The following is a 10,201-nucleotide window of genomic DNA, read 5'->3' as shown; positions in this document are numbered from 1 at the left end:
GGTCGCAGCAGGGCTTCTGGGTTCTCCACCCGGGGGCGCGGTGCGCCACTGCCACTGCGGGTGCTCAGACGCCCGGAGGCGGAGTCTCCCCCTTGATCCGGTCGGTTCATCGTCGAATACGCTTCGCGATCGACGCGGTGATTTCTCAACCTTTTCCGTCCGTACGGTTCTGCGCGCAAAGTACCACATCACACGCACGCAAGACTTCCGTCCGTACACAAAAACACATGACCCTACTGTGGGATAACTCCTCTCCGCCCTGGGTTGGGTGAGAGGCGGAGGCTCTAGCGAGGGAGCACGCGGCGCGGATGCGACGCGCCAATTGAACCGATCGGACGAGCTCGCGAGAAGGGAGTGGCTCACTGGCCGGTTACGCGCAGTCGCCCCGTGGTGCGTAAACGGGAGCGACCGGTAACGGGTTAGAAGCCAGCGCGCGCAGCGGACAACCGAAACGGACGTACGTAGGCGCAAAAGGGACGGGGGCGAGCTTGCCCCAGTTTACTGGTGGGGACCGGTGTCAGGTCTTAACCCCTCAGAGGGACGCCTCGGACAGCGACCGGGATCCATTGATTGAAGCCTGCCGGTTTGCAGAAAAGAAAGATGCCCGCATGCCCGGATTTGGGCGGCGGTTGCGGACGCTGCAGCTACACGTGTGTACTACTGTACACACGCGCTGCTTACAGACTACTGCACGGATGCCACGTGTGCTAGCGTACACGTAATACTAGCAGACTACCGCTTGGCCGACACGTGCACTACTGTACACGTACGCCAGATTACGACCGCTCGGCACGCGCGCGCTCCCTACACGTGGGCACACCCGCCCACGTGTACACCGTGCACGGCCGCACGGATAATAATCTCCCCGCGCGCGCGTCCGTCGTTATACTACACCTACAGTGACCACAACAGCCGTCCTCCGCACTTCACCAGCAGCAACACGCGGAACCGGACTACAACTCACCACACCCGACCCCCGTACAAGACAAGAAGCCAGAACCTACCCTGACGCTGCCGAATGGGAACATGCACACGACACAGAGCTCGATAAGCTAGACGCGACAGGAACCATCAAATGGATACCAGACCGACAGATCCCCATACATGAGAAGCTCATACCACTCACAATGACATTCAGGTACATTCGGGATCACACCGGTACAGTAACCGACCGCAAGGCGCGCTGCGCAGCACGCGGCGACCGCATGACCCCGGGGACACATTACGACCCCGAACAAGTCACCACCTACATGGCGGACAAGACTACAGTACGTCTACTCCTCTCCATCGCAGCTACGCACAATTGGCCCCTAGAACACCTAGACATCAGCTCCGCCTATCTCCACGAAAAATTCCCTCAAACGAAACCGGTATACACCAAGCAGCACCCCCGGTTCAACGGCACCCTCAAACATCCATGCAAAGCAGGTCTACTCATGCGCAATATCTATGGCACACCTCAGGTAGCACGTATTTACCATGACGGACTGTCCAAACACCTAATCGCGCATGGTTACCAGCCCATTCAGGCAGACCCCTGCCTCTTCTACAAAACATCCAAACGCGGCCTCATTCTAGTCGCAATCAATATGGACGATTTCCTTTCAGCTGCATCTTCTCAAGAGCTACACGACGAGCTCCACGCCACTCTCGCAGCCAAATACACCATCAAACGTCTCGGTTTCCTTGCCAAGTATCTCAAATGGCACATCCAACGCCTCACAGATGGCTCCATACACATCTCGCAACCCAACGTCGCCAAAACCATGCTTACAAAAACAGGCATGGTGTCGTCCAATCCAAAGCGAACACCGCTACCCCCTAAAGCAACCTTCACGTACGCGCAAGACGACCCCCTTTTAGAACGGCACCAATCCTTTCTCTTCCGCCAAACAATCGGAGACCTCAGATACTTAGCCGACAGCACCAGGCCCGATATCCACCCCGCGGTCAGCATGCTAGCCTCAGTCATGCACAAACCGGCTCGCACACACAAGAACCACCTCCACTGGCTCTTTCGGTACCTCAGCAGTACAGCACACCACGGAATACTGTTCAAAGCCAAGGCTCCCAACGCCTCTCCAAGCCTCTGCACATACAGCGACTCGGATTTCGCCAACGACCACGCACGCCGATCCCGAACCGGAGCAGTACACATGTTCCACGACGCGCCGATCAGCTGGACCTCAGCTCGGCAATCCGTAGTAGCCGACTCCACCTGTGAGGCGGAATACCTCGCGGCCACGGCAGCCACGCAACAAGCTCACTGGCTCCGCCGCCTCCTCTCCGACGCACAAAAACCGGAGCACGAACCCACCCCCCTTCTAGTGGACAACAAAGCAACAATCCTCGTGGCACAGAACTCGGCGCCCACCAAACGTCGAAAGTTCATCGATGTGAAACATCACCTCATACACAACCACATTCAACGAGGAAACATCAAAATCCAACACATCCCCTCCGAGGACAACGTCGCCGACTACTTCACAAAGCCACTCGGCCCACAACGCACGAAAACTCTCCTCAACAAGCTCAGCTTCGTCGACCCAAAACCGCTATTGGCGAACCCGGGGACTGTCAGACCGCACAATCACATTCGCCAATAGTCATTTTGCAGTCTCAGACCGCACAGGACAGTCTGTCCTTCAGGATAGACTTATAACTAGCGAGCGACGACGAGTAAACGAGGAGGCATCGGTCTTCTGTTCACACAAGCTGCGCGGCTGAGTGCATCGTTTTGCGATGAGACCGTTGCCGGTATCTGCTTTCAGCTTTACAGTAGGACAATGCACAAACGGCACGTGAAGAGCGTGGAGAGTTTCTTGTTGGAGATCGAGAGGTTTGCGCCCAGACCGTGGTTGCTCCCAATACGTCCCTGTGTAGCTGGCAGCTGGGGGAGGTTGTTGGAGACATTCGGCACGCCTGGTTCAGAAGTTCAGAAGGTGATGTTCGATTTGAGCGGTGCGGTGGTTGGGTTAGCGTACGAGGGGTGGGGCGGAAGGGAGTTGGAAATATTCAAACGTACCAGACACGGGACATTTGACAAAACTATCTGTGGCCCTTTCCGATCAGAAAACAAAGAGGCCATGAACTCGATGGAAACCGAGATACGGGCGGCTAGGACGAGTCAAGCAGTAGCAGAAGGAGGGCATGCGACACAGCGATGGGCCTGGATTAGGACTGTGCGAAAGATGGTTAGCGAAAAGATGGCTGCCTGCTCTTGCTTTCGCCGAACCCATGATGCCAACAGTGCCAATCACGGCGTTGATTCCCATAGATCTGATGACGAGAGGTTACGTGTGACAGCCGCTTGTATTTCCCAGGATAGCAACCGTGCTATTATTGGATTTAGCAACGGAGATTTGATTACTTGGTGCACCAGGAAAAACAAGCTCGTTCGATCCTTCGAGGGCCATTCCTCTCGGATATTTGATGTAGTGATGAGCAGGGATGGGAAACGGGTTGTGTCGGGGACTTATGACAAAACGGTGCGAGTATGGGACGCTGAGACGGGAGTTCAAATCGGCGAGACGATGACCGGACACACGGATTGGGTGAAGAGTGTGTCGATGAGCGGAGACGGAAAACGGGTTGCGTCGGGGTCCAATGACAACACGGTACGAGTATGGGACGCTGAGACGGGGGGTCAAATCGGCGAGGCGATGACGGGACACGGGTGGGGTGAGGAGTATCTCGATGAGCGGGGACGGGAAACGGGTTGCGTCGGGGTCAGATGACGATACGGCGCGAGTGTGGGAGGCTGAGACGAGAGTTCAAATCGGCGAGACGATGACCGGACACACGGATTTTGTGAGGAGTGTGTCGATGAGCGGAGACGGGAAAAGGGCTGTGTCGGGGTCTATTGACTCGATGGTGCGAGTATGGGAGGCTGAGACGGGAGGTCAAATCAGCGAGACGACAACCGCACACACAGGTGCGGTGATGAGTGTGTCGATGAGCTGGGACGGGAAACGGGTTGCGTCGGGGTCGGATGACGATACGACGCGAGTATTGGACGCTGAGACGGGAGGTCAAATCTGCAAGACGATGACTGGACACACAGATTGGGTGAGAAGTGTGTCGATGAGCGGGGACGGGAAACGGGTTGCGTCGCGGTCGGATGACGATACGGTGCGAGTATTGGACGCTGAGACGGGATGTCAAATCGGCAAGACGATGACCGGACACACGGATTGGGTGAGAAGTGTGTCGATGAGCGGGGACGGGAAACGGGTTGCGTCGGGGTCATATGACTCGACGGTGCGAGTATTGGACGCTGAGACGGGATGTCAAATCGGCAAGACGATGACCGGACACACGGGTGGAGTGAGGAGTGTGTCGATGAGCGGAGACGGGAAAAGGGTTGCGTCGGGGTCAGATGACGCGACGGTACGAGCAAGGGAGGCTGACACGGGAGTTCAAATCAGCGAGACGATGATCGGACACATGGATTGGGCGAGGAGCGTGTCGATGAGTGCAGACATTCAAGACGTGTGGTCTTTGTCGGGTGATGGAACGTTTTGCCTTTGGAAAGTCAGGCCAGGTGCTTCTGACATGGACAAAATCTGGGAAACGACTGGTCGTGGATGTGACGGTAGCGCATGGCCCTTGAAGGCATTCGGAATCGATAAGGGCAGAGCATTTGTGGAACAGTGCGATGGTACGAAAATCATTCTGGCAGAGTTTGGAAGTGGATTGGAAACCATCGCTCTAAACTTCGAGCGCGGGACTGTAGCTGTTGGTATGAGGAGTGGAGTGGTTGGTATCATGACGGTTATGAGTCCGAAACATCCGAGGCGATAGGCGACAGGCTCTTCGATGCATCTCGAAAGGAGTGTCGTATCGCACTAGGAAGTGGCCGTGGAGGTGGGGCAAACGGTAGCGCTTTGGGTTGTTCCATTCTCCACATATGTTGATGGTGATAACAAGCATGACAAGCACAAACTAATTCTTCACATCGCACTCCGCCTCGTCAGTAGTGAACGTGAAACTCCGTGTGTCATGGCTCGCCCGGTAAGCTGGTAGCCACCTGGTGTGATATTTTGCAGCGGCGTAGGTAGTGTGGGGCGTGGGCGTGTACATGTCAAACGTCTTGCTTCTCTTCCCGAAGGTTCGTGTGTGTGCCTGTTTTTTGTGTCCGGTAGTAGCAGGTAGAGCAGGCGTGACCTCGTAAACCCGCAAACGGTCAGACATCTGCAGCAAACACCTGCAACATCACTGAAGTACTCCATTTCATGAAGAGCGCAATTACAGATCTTATGAGCTCACGAGTAGGGAGACACAATGAAACGCTTGACATCAGATACGATGTCATTGCAGTGACTGCGAAAGAAAGCGGTTCTTTTTCCCGTCCAGGTGCACTTGACGTATGTGTACTCCTTTCTGCTTCCATGTGCGGTACTGTACGTAGACTGTGGGGGATTTCGGTGATTGTTGGGTGCAAGGATATTCAAGAACTCTCCATGCGGGTTTGGGTTGTACAGTAGATGCATAGTTACGCTCTATGTAGTACTGTTTATGAGAAGTTGTACTGTGCTTGTGCCCAGCCTCAGTACAAACGCGAGAGGGAGTTCAGCTTGAACAGTGAGTGATCTGTTCCTATTTGTGAAATAATTATCTGCAAATCGTGCAGTATGGTATCAAAGACCCATACTCCTGATTATCAAAAACAGAACTGAATTTTAGGCTCATCGAGTGCTCATATTGTTTCCATGTCAGATGTCGCGGACATCTCCCTGATGAAAATGCCCTCGACGAAGAGGTGTAGTTCGTCATTTATTCGTTAGACAAGTCTAAACTGCCGCATGAGTGGTGGATTATGTGCGGAAGGGCCTCCCCTTTGCGTTGTGTGGTTTAAAAACGGAATCTCGGAGTATCGCGAACACAATCAGATTTTTTCTGCCAAACATGGCAGGTGTCGTGATAATCCTACGCAACTGCATGCACATTTTTCATTATTGTTAGCCGATGAACAAAACACATTCCAATATCTACCGCCATTCTATCCCGCAAGCATATCCTTGTGGGAGCTTTGTCGCTTATCCTATTAGTGCTTCCACGTCGTCTTGTACGAGCTCCATGCTTCCAGCGGAGGATTGCCGGGCATCCAACAGGCTAACATCCGATTGCAATTCACTCTCCGCATCCTCCTCAATTTGAATGATTCGTACAGTGGGGTTTGTCGCAATTGGGTTTTCTCGTCCACTCTCCTGAACTACTCTCGCATTCTGACCTGTTTGATATCCATTCCTACGGTTCTTGCATAGATCTTCGCTGCACCTGCATCCAATACAACGCTCCTTTTTTCTGAAGCACGAGCATCTGCAAGACAAGCAATTGCCTTTGCAACTGCAACAAGTCATGACGTTTTTGATATTGACCACAACATCCTTCACAGCTTGCTCCTCTTCAAGCGCAATAGACCCATCCATCTCATATTCATTCTCTATCCCACATCCTCCTACCACGGACGGAGATATGTCCCGTTCGCTCGCTCGCCCCCAGTACTTCATTGCAATAAATTTAGCTCTTCTGGCATGAAGTTTCAAATGTGTTGGATGTGGTAGCAGCTCGTTAGCATAAGCAGCACAGTCCGCAATAAAGTTTCTTACATCCACTCTCCATCCCCATGTTCCCGCTGGACTGCTTGAAATGAAGAACTGCCGCCTAACATCAGCCAGTTTACGTGCACCCTGTTCACCTCCCTCTACGATGCTCTCATAGTTTGCTTTAGTTCTTCCTCTGTGCAAAACTTCCGCTTTCCCCTCTTCAGAAGATAGAGGAAGCAAATTAAATTATCGACATTGTCCACATTACCCTCCAAAGGAGAAGCAAGGGAGCCGCCATGTTGCAGGAATGGCACGAAGGCTTCCCAGAAAAGGTTGTGTGTCATACCGTAGAATGAGGGGGAAAAGTCGCATCCAGCTAAACTGTACAATATTGCCGCACTTTTTCCGGATGTGCCAAGGGAGCGCAGGCAACTTACAGCTGCATCTACCTCATGCACTGTATCAGATAGTATTTGAACCAAACCTTTCCCGAACATGTCAGGATTAGAAAGCAGAATGAAAAATACATCAGTGTCGTTGGAAAGAATGACTGATTGACAGTATAATTCAACGCTTCTCTGCTCACTGAGAGAGGCGCTGCCTCTATCACTCCCTGACGTCGTGCTTCCAATTACGCTGGAGATTGAGGGAGATATATATTCATTCATTGTTGCAACAAATGTAGTCTCAGATTAACCATGTCGGATGTCGACGTTTCTGACATAACCTGGTCTCCTTGTTTGTAAAACAAGGCATCGTGAGCGGGGGACCGCAAACTTGTCACCCCCCTCGCCATCCAGAAACCCCTCCCCTGCGAGCTGCAATATCACTCGTCCCGTACCAACGTCATCCCGGTCAGTCATCGCTACCCTTTCTGGTTGGAATTCGCACGGCTTCCGTGGCGTAAATGACGTTGGAATGAGAAATGAGCCTCTATGTAGAAATACACTGCAATTATGAGCTCTCCGTTCGAACAACTCGAAGGCTGCAACGGCGCCGCAAAACAAATGAAGGGAGCCCAATTCGTCTTTGTATTCCCTGTCATTGAGCAAATATGACCACGGCACATTGAGCTCATCCTGAAATTCTAAGCGTACAAGTTGCCGGTTCCGGTCCAAAATGTCCCTATCTTTCTGCTTCCTCTGTGGTTGATGTGGATCTAAGAAAGATAATATTTGGAGGGGTCTTCGACCAATTCCCGCACGGTCTCAAAGTCACAACCTGTGCGTCTTCGAAACTCCATCATAAACACGTCATTTCGTAAGGAGTCTTCTCCGGAGATAATGTTGTATAATGTCCAGTCACAGCGCGGGGTTCAAACAACATCTTCATCCACAGTCGATCCGTTCCTTATTGATGAGCATATATGACATACTTTTCTTTTTGACCTTTCCCGATCTGGAGCACCCCTCGTCTGCCATGCACGCAATGCGCGGGCAGCATTGTTTTCCAGTACTTTCTGTCATACGAAATGACATTCCAACCCCAACGCTTGTCACGACAAGGAGTGCAAAGCGAAATAGTCCGGTTTCCGGTCCGTTTGAGCCTGACAAACGGGTTTAGAATGCCCCCTGTATCAACGCTTGCGTATGTCTCTAACTTGGCATTTGTTATTGTAACTGCCTTGGTCAGTTTCTGTGGGTGACAAAGACTACAGGCAAAGCACGGAGTAACAGTCCCATTGCCAAGAATGTGAGGGTCGGCTGATACCCTCTCCACATTATTCATTACGAAGCAGATCTCCTTAAATTTCGGATGGACAGTTGTAGAAAAGACGAATGATCGATTGCATCATGTGGGGGGGTTATCGTCGCTTTGAGAAACGAGACACTTCACATCAAAGGAGAGGGATCAAGAAAGACGAGAAAAGCTACGTCGGCGATGTAATTAGGGCAGGTTTTTCGGGGAGTTTCGAACAAGTGGTCACACACAAATTTTATCATATTCCCAAATTGCAGAATATAAAAGGTTTGGTCACTGACTGTAAAAGTGCACTGCGAAAAGTTGAGACAAGAACTAAGAAACTACAGTTATTTGCAATTACACTCAGCGTCACAATCTGACATGCAAGCAACTCTATGCTGTACTAATTTAATACTATACCACGACATTTAACACGAAATTCAACAAGTGATCAAACGTCGGGAGCGGCTTTGCATATCTGTTGTACACGTGTACAATTTATTACTGATCATGAGAGACTGCGGTATGAACGGCGTGACGGACAGCTCTACAGTACAGTACTCGCCACGCCGCTTGCAGAAAAGGCGTAAAATGTAACGCCGCCAAAATTCTTCTCAATATGTTAGGGGGGGCAACGGTCCCCTTCCGTCTCGGGGAAGCTCAACTTGTACCCACTATACAACATACGGTACACCGCCACAGCCCGTCCTCGCCCCCACCCCCCAGCTCTCAAAACACTCCCTCAGGGGGGACCAATCTGCGATATGTGGCGGCGACCATGACCGCCGCGACGACCATGTACGCGACGATCGAACCGAACACGGCCTCCCTGCCCCACCTGCTCCACATGACGCCGGCGAGCATGGCGAACACGACCCTGGCCGAAGAGCCGGTAGCGGAGAAGACGCCGAGAAAGCCTCCGACGGGGAGGCCGGCGAGGACCTTTGAGAAGAGGGCAAGCACGGCCGTCTGCCCGACAGGGTACGCGACGCTCCAAGTGACGGCGAGGAGGGCGACGTACTCGGGCACGGCCGCGGCTTTCGAGACGGCGCGCACGGCGAGCGGGGCGCAGCCCGCCACGACCGTGCACAGGCCGAAGAGCACGAGCGCGCGGTCCGAAAAGGCTCGCGCGATCGGCTTGAAGGACACGTAGATCAGAAGCCCCGCCAGCCCGATGAAAGAGATGCGGAACGAGGCCGCGCCGTAAGTCAGGTGGTGCTGCTCCATCAAGAACGGCGTGGAGATGGTCTCGAACTCGGCGATCACGCCGCGGAAGGCCACGTTGACGAGCAGGCAGACGACCATGGCCGCGACATCCGGGCGCGACGGCGCGGGCGCGGGCGGCGGCGGCGGTGGCGGCGGCGGCGGCGGCACGTCTGAAGGCAGGTCTAGGCTTGAATGTGACTCAGTAGGCGGCTCCGGGGGAGGTGGTGGCGGGTCCAGGTAGATGGAGTGCAGCAGAAGGACCGAGAGCAGGTTGGCCGCGACGAGGACGTAGGCGGGGTAGGTGAAGCCGTTGAGCGGGATGAAGGGGAGTGGGTAGTACTCCGGGAGGAGGGCGAGCAGGCCGCCGGCGCCGGGGAGGACGGCAAAGCCGACGAACTGAGTGGCGGAGAGGTAGGCAAAGTGGTGGGTGCGGATGCGCGAGGGGACGGTCTTGGTGAGGTGGGCGCGGCACACGCTCATAGTAGCCGAACCGAAACCGACGACAACGCGGGCGGCGAAGAGGACGGAAAGGGAAGGGGCGAGGGCGTAGGCGAGATGGCCGAGGACTTGGACGAACGAGGCGGCGATAAGGACCGACGAGGTTGACAGGGCGTCCGATAGCAGGCCCAGCGGGATGGTGGTGGCCATGCGGCCGATGGAGAAGGAGGCGACGAAGACGCCGAGCGCGGACTTGGTGCCGCCGAGGGAGGCCAAGTACGGCCATGTGCTGGGCAGCATGAGGCCGCGCGAGGCCTCGGACACGA

This window comes from Chondrus crispus, genomic scaffold (assembly GCF_000350225.1).
Source record: "Chondrus crispus Stackhouse genomic scaffold, scaffold_78, whole genome shotgun sequence".
Lineage (NCBI taxonomy): Eukaryota > Rhodophyta > Florideophyceae > Gigartinales > Gigartinaceae > Chondrus > Chondrus crispus.
Note: the sequence above shows the minus strand (reverse complement) of the source record.